The sequence below is a fragment of the Neodiprion fabricii genome, chromosome 4, assembly GCF_021155785.1.
Source record: "Neodiprion fabricii isolate iyNeoFabr1 chromosome 4, iyNeoFabr1.1, whole genome shotgun sequence".
Classification (NCBI taxonomy): Eukaryota; Metazoa; Arthropoda; class Insecta; order Hymenoptera; family Diprionidae; genus Neodiprion; species Neodiprion fabricii.
Window position 1 is genome coordinate 13391829 of NC_060242.1, and position 12615 is coordinate 13404443.

Below are 12615 nucleotides of genomic sequence, written 5' to 3' on the forward strand. Positions count from 1 at the left end.
CAACTATTTCCTTTCTTTATTAAATTATTTGACTGAATTACCCTCATTTATATTCAATTATATTAATGTATAATATATATATGAATGAATGTATTTATATTTATTCGTATTATTGTACAATATTCAAATATATACATGTATATATATTATGATTTTTAATCCACTTTTAAGAAAAGAGAAATTTGAAAAAAAAAAATTTATTTCACTATAAATCAATTCATTAGGAATAACTATAATCATTCGAGAAATCCTATGTGGTTTTCAATTATTTACTCACATATTAATTGAAATATAAATATTATCCGTTACGAAAAATGATTTATTTTAATCAATTACATGCTTATTTCATTGAATTATTTAACTTAATTACCTCCATTTATATTCAATTATATTAATGCATAATATACATATATATGCATATATACATATATAATAATATACATATATATATATATATATATATTACAATTTTGAATTTACTTTTAAAAAAAGAGAAATTTTTGAAAAAAAAATTTTTTTACAATAATTGAATTCATTAAAAATAAATATAATTATTCAAAAAATCCTACGTATTTCTTAATTATTTGCTCACATATTATTTAAAATACAAATATTATCGGTCGAAAAAAATAATTTATTTGAATCAATTATTTGCTTATATAATTGAATTATTCAACTTGATTACCTCCATTGATATTCAATTAAATTATTGTATAATATACATATATATACATATATACATATATAATGATGAACATATGTATATATTTTATAATTTTGAATTTACTTTCAAAAAAAAAAGAAATTTTTGAAAAAAAAATTTTTTTTACAATAATTAAATTCATTGAAAATAAATATGGTTATTGAAAAGATCCAGTATATTTTCCAATTATTTGCTCACACAATAATTAAAATAAAAATATTGTACATTGAAACAAATAATTTATTCAATCAATTATTTCCTTTTTTCATTAAATTATTCGACATGATTACCTCCATCAATATTCAATTATATTAATGTATAATAGATATAAATAAATGTATTTATATTCAAATATATTAATGTATAATATTCAAATATATACATATATATATATATTATGATTTTTCATTTACTTTTGAAAAACGAGAAATTTGAAAAAAAAAATTTTTTTTATCATCATTAAAATCATTGAAATGAATATGATTATTCAAAAAATCCTACGTATTTTTTAATTATTTACTTACATATTGATTAAGATATAAATATCATCCGTTAGGAAAAATAATTCATTTAAATCAATTATTTCCTTATTTTATTAAATTATTTGACTCAATTACCTCCATTTATATTCAATTATATCAATGTATAATATACATATATATTAGGCTGATTCAAAAAAAACGGCTAATTTTTTTTTTCAAAATCCTCACATGAAACCTTCCGAGAAGGTGTGAAAAGACGCCTGTAAAAAGCAGAGCCCTTCATATTATTATTAAGAGGTCGCGCATCGGGAATTTCTATTTCCCGTTCAAATAACACAGGAATAAATTTTTTTAAATTTTGCAATTTCGTATTTTTGCAACAGCTCATTGAATTAGCGGACCAAAGCATGTTCTTGTAGGAAATTTGACGCTCTACAAAAAAAGTCCCCACAAAGTTTTTGATAGTCACACTCCTTCAAAAGTTATTCGAGGTCAAAGTTGAACTTACAAAAAAATTCAATGTTTTTTTTTTTCGATGATACTATGAATCTTTTCTCATTATTTTGTTATGAAGAGGATGGATTTCGGAACAATTACGTTTTGAATAGTCAAGTGCATCAGTTATGGATTCTCCATGATAACATGTTTATTATTTAACATCGCATTTTTGTAAGGTAACTTTATATTGATCCGATGGGAAAATTAATGATTGAAAAAGCCCAATTAGAGTAAGATATATTTATTGAATATATCTTTATAACAAAATAATGAGAAAAGATTCATAGTATCATCGAAAAAAAAAACATTGAATTTTTTTGTAAGTTCAACTTTGACCTCGAATAACTTTTGAAGGAGTGTGACTATCGAAAACTTTGTGAGGACTTTTTTTGTAGAGCGTCAAATTTCCTACAAGAACATGCTTCGGTCCGCTAATTCAATAAGCCGTTGCAAAAATACGAAATTGCAAAATTTAAAAAAATTTATTCCTGTGTTATTTCAACGGGAAATAGAAATTCCCGATGCGCGACCTCTTAATAATAATATTAAGGGCTCTGCTTTTTACAGGCGTCTTTTCACACCTTCTCGGAAGTTTTTATGTGAGGATTTTGAAAGAAAAAAATTAGCCGTTTTTTTTGAATCAGCCTAATATATATACATATATACATATATAATAATATACATATATATATATATATGTATATATATTATAATTTTGAATTTACTTCTAAAAAAAAGAGAAATTTGAAGAAAAAAAAATTTTTTTCACTATAAATCAATTCATTAAAAATGAATATAATTATTTAAGAAATCCTATGTATTTTTTAATCATTTGCTCACATATTAATTGAAATATAAATATTATCCGTTGAGAAAAATAATTTATTCAATCAATTATTTCCTTTCTTTATTAAATTATTTGACATAATTACCTCCATCTATATTAAATTATATGATTGTATAATATATACATAAATAAATGTATTTATATTCAATTATATCAATGTATAATATTCAAATATATACATAAATGTATAATATGATTTTTCATTTACTCTCAAAAAAAGAGAAATTTGAATAATAAAAAATTTTTTTACAATCATTGAATTCATTATAAATTAATATAAATATTCGAAAAATCCTACGTATTCTTTAATTATTTGCTCACATATTAATTAAAATATGAATATTATCCGTTAGGAATAATAATTTATTTAAATGAATTATTTCCTTATTCTATTAAATTATTCAACTTAATTACCTCCATTCATATTCAATTATATTAATGTATAATATATATGTTGATAAATGTATTTATATTCAATTATAATAAAGTATAATATACAAATATATATATATATATATATATATATATATATATATATATATACACACATATATACATATATATATATATATATACATATATATATATATATATATATATATATATATATATATATATATATATATATATATATATATATATATATTATGATTTTCAATTTACTATTACAAAAAGAGAAATTTGAAAAAAAACAATATTTTCACAATAATCAAATTCATCAAAAATAAATATAATGATTAAAAAAATCCTATATATTTTTGAATTATTTGCTCACATGATAATTGGAATAAAAATGTTATTCATCAGGAAAAATAATTTATTTCGATCAACTATTTTCTTCTTTTATTAAATCATTTGACTTAACTACCTCCATTTATATTCAATTATATTAATGTATAATATATATGTTAATAAATGTATTTATATTTAAATATATTGATGTATAACATTCAAATTTATACATATATATATATATATTATGTTTTTTAATTTACTTTTAAAAAAAGAGAAATTTGAAAAAAAAAAAATTTTTTGACCATAATTAAATTCATTAAAAATAAATATAATTATTTAAGAAATCCTATGTATTTTTTAATCATTTGCTCACATATTAATCAAAATATGAATATTATCCGTTAAGAAAAATAATTTATTTGAATCAATTATTTGCTTATTTTATTGAATTATTGAACTTAATTACCTCCATTTATATTGAATTATAATAATGGATAACATACATATATATACATATATACAAATATAATAATATACATATATTATTATATATAATATATATAGTATATATATATTTTTTTTAAAAATTTCTCTTTTTTGAAAAAAATATTAGAATGATTGAAAATAAATATGGTTATTGAAAAGATCCCGTATATTTTTTAATTATTTGCTTACATATTAATTGAAATAAAAATATTATTCATTAGGAAAAATAATTCATTCAAATCAACTATTTCCTTTCTTCATTAAATTATTTGACTGAATTACCTTCATTTATATTCAATTATATGAATGGATGATATACATATGGGCTATTCCGCGTCAACCGGATCAGTCATCGCTCAGATATTTTTTTAATTCGGCATGTGGATTGTGTAGGGGGAGTTAGATTTTTCTGCCAAAGCGCGAATCTCATAATGTAAAATTCGATTTTTTATTAACAGTAACAAATTAGACTCCCATTTTTTTCAAAAATTCATAACTTCGGCAAAAAATTAGGTACAAAATTTTTTTTTTTTCTTAAATTACGCGGAAAGCTCCATAGAATTTGAAAAAAAATACGAAATGTTAAAAAAAAGTTGTTATCAATTGTTTATTTAACAATTAAGTTTTCAAAGATTTTTAAAACAGTGTTACGCCCCGACGTACCGCCTTGGCGTAACTTTTTCAAAATTCCATTTCATTTCATTGCTTTAATTTCTTCAATGCACAGATATCATTTCATCAAAATCTCATATTCTAATAACGGCGAGTTCCACCCCTCCTGGCAAAAGTCACGTAGAGACCAACGATGATCCCTAGTATAAGGTTCAACTTTATTCTATTTATCTGGTACCAAGAACTGAGATGAGAGACTGCTGAGTTAGTATCAGTAGCGCTCAGCCTGGAAATATTCCTCTTTTTAAATTAAAATTATAATCAATAACTAGGATAAACCACTACCTTCAGAACCGTCAAATTAAAATAGATTACTCATTGGAATGTATGAATGAATGTGTGAACATTGCATGCAGATATCTTTTGTTTATATTTTTAATGTGTCTCCGACGAGATTGAGAATCGTCGGAACACCGTTGGAGAGCGTGAAGTAACGCTGACCATGTGGATTTGGGCACCAGGAGGTCGCCCTCGCACCTCATTGGCTAATTACCGTTGTAACTAATTACAACTGCAGCTCCTTGGACCCTCGGGCCCAAGAAGCCGCGTCTTTCGTCTTTCAAGTCGCGAAGTGCGTGGACGTCAACCCGTATTAGCCCTTCTCGAGCAAGAGTAGTGTTTGGAAAATCTTAATTGTGACCGGCCTAAAGTCTCGCGCTAATTCGTTAAATTCGAGCTTCAATTAATCTGTTAATTGCAAAAGACTCACTATCTTCTACATTTCCATCTTTTCTGTTCTTTACTAAATCTCGTCATTTCGCGAATAGACATTTTTATGCAGTTCCATTTTCCTTAATTAAATCAAGTTTGGCCCTGATTCAAACCGAATCAGGTAATCTTAAGTAATAATAATAATAATACATTATCATTTTTCAATAAATAAATCGTTCCAATTAATTTCATTATACATTAAAATCAGAAAACAGACACTTTCAATTATAACTCTTGGTAACAAGATATCACTCTAAATTTACAAAGACTTAGTGACCAACGTTCTGCATCACTCGATTCATCAACTATTCCAAATTTGAGGTGAGGCCCCTGATCCAGCATTCCACCGACGCAGACCGACACGATCCGACGGCTCTCGATCTCGCCGACCGATTCACCCAAAAGCTAAGTCAATCCGAGTGTAAATCTTCTAAATTAGACGAATTCTTGTTCACCTTGATAATCAAAATTTCTTCAGTAAATTCACAAAAACCAAGCATAGAATTGGTGGCTAGCTTCACTACCCCCAATTAAACTCCATTTATTGTTTCCAAGAATTTACAAATAAGACTAAACGACTAAATATATATATAAAATATATATATATATATTATATTAAACGATTTAAGATAATCTAAAAAGAGAGATACAATACAATACAATATTCACGACCAGCTAGTTATAACCATCGTTCAGAATAGATGTTCCTGGTACCAAATAATAATATCCATTAGAATAAAACAACACACGATTTGTATAAACTTGAATATTTCATAAATTGTTATTTTTTGGCTCATATATATTTTTATCAACCATCGATTGTTACCAGATATTTCAATAACTAAATTGAACCAGAATATACTACATCTTTTACCAGTTAAATCTTTTTAAACATTTATTTTGAGCGACCCTCTTCCCATTTTCTTTATTATAAAATAGCCTCAACTATTTAAACAAACCTCACAGACCTGTACAGGTCTATAGCAACACGATCCTACAAATTACCGGCTTACCGGAAGGTAAGTCTTTCTCTTAGTTTTAATTATTATTCATTGTCGTTACGTGGGAGCTAGATTATTCAATTAATCATCAACTACCACCGCTCAGTTACACCCTCACCCCCACGTAACAACAGTGACTGACAACATCAAAAAATTTTTTTACAATTCTGATATGTTCCTTGAACTGTACTACAACCTGTGAATCAATTCCAGAGGGGTGTTTTTCTTCGTTTTTGAGTAAAAAATCATTAAAGGTGTCGATGCGCGTGAAATTACGGCGCGCCGAGTCTCTACGTAATGGCGGGCTGCCGGTTGCCGTCCACCGCTACCCCGCGCTGGCGACGCAGCGTTATTTTAGAGTCATTTTCACGATGTAGGACATGATTGAAGAATCTGAAAAAAATACTGTACCTTCACAAGGCCTGCTCAAAGCGATAAGTGAAGTTTCAGGAATGTGTTTTTCACCGTTTTTTGATTACAGAGATTCAAAATAACAGTTACACACCATGAGAGTGCACATAAATGATAATAATTACATAACTTGCTACTTATTTTGAAATAAAAACACATTCCCGAAACTTCACTTATCGATTTGAGCAGGCCTTGTGAAGGTACAGTATTTTTTTCAGATTCTTCAATCATGTCCTACATCGTGAAAATGACTCTAAAATAACGCTGCGACGCCACCGCGGGGTAGCGGTGGACGGCAACCGGCCGCCCGCCATTACGTAGAGACTCGGCGCGCCGCAATTTCACGCGCATCGACACCTTTAATAATTTTTTACTCGAAAACGAAGAAAAACACCCCTCTGGAATTGATTTACAGATTGTAGTACAGTTCAAGGAACATGTCAGAATTTTAAAAAAATTTTTTGATCGTGTCAGTCACTGTTTTAAAAATCTTTGAAAAATTAATTGTTAAATAGACAATTGATAACAACTTTTTTTTACCATTTCGTATTTTTTTTTAAATTTTATGGAGCTTTTCGCGTAATTTGAAAAAAAAAATATAATGTATCTAATTTTTTGCCAAAGTTATGAATTTTTGAAAAAAATGGGAGTATAATTTGTTACTGTTAATAAAAATCGAATTTTGCATTATGAAATTCGCGCTTTGGCACAAAAATCTAACTCCCCCTACAGAATCCACATGCCAAATTAAAAAAATATCTGAGACATGACTGATCCGGTTGACGCGGAATAGCCCATATGTATATTAGGGTGATTCAAAAAAAAAAAATTAATTTTTTTTTTCTTCCAAACAGGCTCAAAAGTTTCTTTTGGATGTAAAAAAATTATTGTGAAAATATGAGCCCTTAATATTAATATTAAGATAGTCCTCATCGCATTTTTGTAATTCCCATAAGAATAACATGGGAAAAATTATTTTTGCTTCTTCTGATTTTTATACCGTTCATACAACTGATTGACTCATAAATCGCTGTTATAATCTTTATAGAGAATTGAACGCTCTACAAAAAAGGTTTGATAACATTTTTTTATTAGTCCACGCATTCAAAAGTTATTGAAGATCGAAGTTCAATTTTTTAAAAATTTGATCGAATTCAGTGAATTACACCGAAACTGTTGGTTTTGGTGACAAGTTAAGGATCAAATATTTCGTCAAACATAAATTGGAGTTCTAATAAATGTTGACCATTGATTTTTTTTTTGTTCAATTCAATAGATATGATGCTTTTAAAGAATTTTTTTGCAGAATTAGAGCTAAAAATTTATATTAGGTTCAAAAATCATGTTGATTTCAATTTAAGTAGACATTAAAGACTCTTTAGTTAAGTTAAGGATCAAATATCAAATATTTCGTCAAACATAAATTGGAGTTCTAATAAATGTTGACCATTGATTTTTTTTTGTTCAATTCAATAGATATGATGCTTTTAAAGAATTTTTTTGCAGAATTAGAGCTAAAAATTTATATTAGGTTCAAAAATCATGTTGATTTCAATTTAAGTAGACATTAAAGAGTCTTTAATAAAAATAAATTTTTAGCTCTAATTCTGCAAAAAAATTCTTTAAAAGCATCATATCTATTGAATTGAACAAAAAAAAATCAATGGTCAACATTTATTAGAACTCCAATTTATGTTTGACGAAATATTTGATATTTGATCCTTAACTTAACTAAAGAGTCTTTAATGTCTACTTAAATTGAAATCAACATGATTTTTGAACCTAATATAAATTTTTAGCTCTAATTCTGCAAAAAAATTCTTTAAAAGCATCATATCTATTGAATTGAACAAAAAAAAAATCAATGGTCAACATTTATTAGAACTCCAATTTATGTTTGACGAAATATTTGATCCTTAACTTGTCACCAAAACCAACAGTTTCGGTGTAATTCACTGAATTCGATCAAATTTTTAAAAAATTGAACTTCGATCTTCAATAACTTTTGAATGCGTGGACTAATAAAAAAATGTTATCAAACCTTTTTTGTAGAGCGTTCAATTCTCTATAAAGATTATAACAGCGATTTATGAGTCAATCAGTTGTATGAACGGTATAAAAATCAGAAGAAGCAAAAATAATTTTTCCCATGTTATTCTTATGGGAATTACAAAAATGCGATGAGGACTATCTTAATATTAATATTAAGGGCTCATATTTTCACAATAATTTTTTTACATCCAAAAGAAACTTTTGAGCCTGTTTGGAAGAAAAAAAAAATTAATTTTTTTTTTTTGAATCACCCTAATGTATATGGTGCTACGCCAATCCTCTTACGATCTGTGAATGTTGATTTGAATTCCGTAATGATTATCGCATTTGATTAGTATGTTAACAAAAGTTTTTTTCGATTTGCTTTAACTTTTCTGTATTCCCTATCATCGTATCCATAAAAATTCTGGAAAAATTTTAGAATCATATCGAAAAAAAATGAACGGACAGAAAAGGGGGTCAGCAGACTCCCCACCCCATTCACCACCACGATCGCCGACATATAAGCGGGTGTGCAGAGGGGCGGCTTATTATGAGGAGGATGATGAGGATGAATTGACTGATAGTGATGCTGATAGGCTAATTATCGACCCCGAGCGATGTATTGACGATAGTGTTGGTGATGATCATCGCGAGTTTGAACATAATTTGGCTCGCGAGCATCATCTCGAATCATCATCATCATCGAGTGATGTGGAGGATGAGGAGGAGGAGGAGGAGGAGGAGGAGGCGGAGGAGGAGGAAGCAGAGGTGGAGGGTGTTTGGAATGGCGGTAATGACGCACGCTTTGAATTCGGTTTACTTCTGGATCAGATTGATGAAATCCGTGAAATCCTGGGAGACATAGATAGGGCTGACGATGATGGATATTTTTCGGACGAGGATTGGTGAGTAGCACCACATTAAAATAAAATTCTAGTATCTTCCACACCTTCTCCGTATCACTCATTTTGAATAGGTGGAAACTTTTTTGAATTGGAGATTTATCATGCATATAAATGATGAGTGCAGCAGCATCAACTTTTCTATTTCGGCTTGCTCTTTTTACAGATTTTTCATCGCGAATCAATTTTGGAAAGAAAAAAAATGTCATCTCATTCGAGTGATGATAACGACGAGTGGTCGAGTATTGATTGGGGCGAGGATGAGGAGGCTGAGGAAGAGATAATTATAGGCTTTTCCGAAGCAACACGCGAGTTCTCGTTGGAGGAGCTTCGGGATCTCGTTGAGGATGCGCGAGCTGCTCGAGTGAGACCAAACAGCCAATATTATATAAATTACGGTGATATATGTATGCAAATAATTGGGCGAATGAAACTATCGTAATAATTATAGATGTCGAAAATAGCGATGATGATGATAATGTTAACGAACAGGATAGCGATAATGATTTTATGGATTATTTTGGTGAATAAATCACGCTAAATTCATAATTATTGATTATATATTTTTCACCAGTAAAAATTCATAACATTTACATTTTGTATGACGAGAATGGGTAAAAGTTATAAAGATATATATTTGTAATGTATTCTATTTCTAGATTATAATTTTATTGAATAGTAAATTTTTTCAATTCCATGTATAAGCTATGATATAATTGAGATTAATTCTATCGAATATTCTACATATAAACGCGAATATAATTGTATATATCGTAATAAATTCTATTGTTATTTTGGTAAATATTGTCCATATTATCTATACACGCGATTGCAAGCTAAACAGTCTTTAATTAGAGGATTCGGTCCATCCACGATATCGCCATCGGGTCCTGGTGTGTAATGTATGCTACATCTGCGGAACCTTGAGACCGCGTGGTCCATTTTCATATTCTCTGGTAGTTTATCCTACGCATCATTGATGGAGTTTGATGCGAACGTGCAGATAAATTCTTTTAGTAAAAAAGCTATATCCTCGGACATCATTCCCCTTAAACCGTCCAATTCTTAGTACAGAGGGAAGGATTTCTCGAGGGAGCTGGTACACTCCTTCGAATACCAACTCCTTAGTCGCTGCACATTTTCAAAGGCGCAATTGTATGCCGGGATGTATTCAGAGTTGTCATCATACCAAATTGAGCCTGGCGCTGCTGCTTGCTGGAGGTTATTCGCTGGAGAGTATCCATGGTTCGCGTCGTGCCACGATGCCGCTTCCATATACCTCAATTTTTCCAGTGCAGGGGGTATGATATGCAAATCTTCCATATTAATAACCCTCGTTGTACCATCGACGATCTCCGTCAGCCATGCTTTCTTCTCCGCCCCTTTGACGTATACGTAACACGCATTTTCAACCATTTTTCTCACAATCTTCGTCACATCCTCGTGAGATTTGTTGCCTGCGTTCCATGATATTCCATGGTGATTGCGCGTCAACCATACATTGGTAGCTCTACATTCAAGTGGTAGGCTTGCCAAATCATAGGGCGGCTTGAAAATGATGTAATCCAGACCCGACCCGTTTACATTCACGACTGCGACTTCCTTGGGTACAAACTTCATGTTATGACCGATAAAACATTGCACGTCTAGGATCATCGCCATGTTGAGGAGTGGGAATGGTGCGCTCGATTATATACTAACGGATTGTATGTGGAAGGCTGACTATTCCATCTCCAGCACACCCGCTTTTACCCCCTCGTGGATGAATTTTGTGGAAGTAGAGGGGGATCGCATAGTTCATTTAAGGCGCATAACTGCATGAAAATTCGAACTTGTTGAATTCTCCACCAAGGTATTTCATTTGCAGACGATTTTCTCCGGCCATGCTACACATTTCAGTCAGCTGACTGGAATCTTCTTGTAGAACTCTTGCGATTCTCGGTGGTAAGAAGACGTTGTATTCTCCATCGATTGTCGCCAGAACACGTACCCCGAATTTTGTTTTGACCAGTCGTAACCCGATGACGTCATACACTCCCCCAATTTCGAGTTCCGACATCTTCTTGGTTGGCAGATTCTCCAGGTGGCTGACGTGGTTAACTTTTGCTAGATCCATCGCGTTTCGAGGTTATTTCACGAGCGAGAACAGTTCACAATGAGAATACGATGAGAACAGAGTGACGATCACGATAGACGTACGCTTTATATACCACCCACCCCCACTACAATTTTTCCATTGGACAAGTCTCGACACGCATATTGTGCGAGGAATTTTTATGGGGACCACTCCCCCACTATCCCAGATTGGTTTAAGTGCATTGTCGGCACTATCTCAAAGAGCAATTTCCTGGAATTTTTTCAATAGATCTAGCAAATTTTTACCCTATCTGATTTATGTGCGGCTTTCCGGCGCCAAACAAGTCTCGACAGGAATTATTTTGCGCGCGTGCGTGTGTGTGTGTGCGTGTGTGTGTCAAATCCTATGGAAATAGCCGCCGAAAATGACCGGGGGGGGGGGGTGCGCCGTGAGTCGCGGTGGGGGCTAGGGGTGAGCTAGGGGGGAGCTAGGGGGGAACTAGGGGGGAGCGCCGCCATCTTTGGATTAGAACTCTCATATATACACTACTAGTGTATACTATTCGAGAAAGCAAAAAAAAAAAAATCGATTTTTTCAAAATTTCACACAGGAAAGCTCCCTTAAAAGCAGCGCTACTCTGTCACGAGGACACGTGGTACGACGCGCTTCCCGCCGTGCTACTTGGACTCCGAGCCGCGTACAAAGAGGACATCGAAGCGACTCCCGCTGAACTCGTCCTTGGCGAACCGATACGACTGCCAGGCGAATTCCTTGCGCCCTCAAGGCAAGACACAACCGCCCCCGAACTGGTACGGATGCTGAGGAAGAACTTCCAAGATCTGGCACCAGAACCCGCATCGCGCCACGCACACCAGCGCATCTTTGTGCACCAAGACCTCGCAAACGCGTCACACGTCTTTATCCGAAACGACCAAGTGCGACCGTCATTCTCCGCCCCGTCCGACGGCCCATACCCAGTCGTCGACAAGCACGAGAAATACTTCACCGTCAAACTACGTGGAAGAAACACGCCAGTTTCGATCGATAGATTGAAAC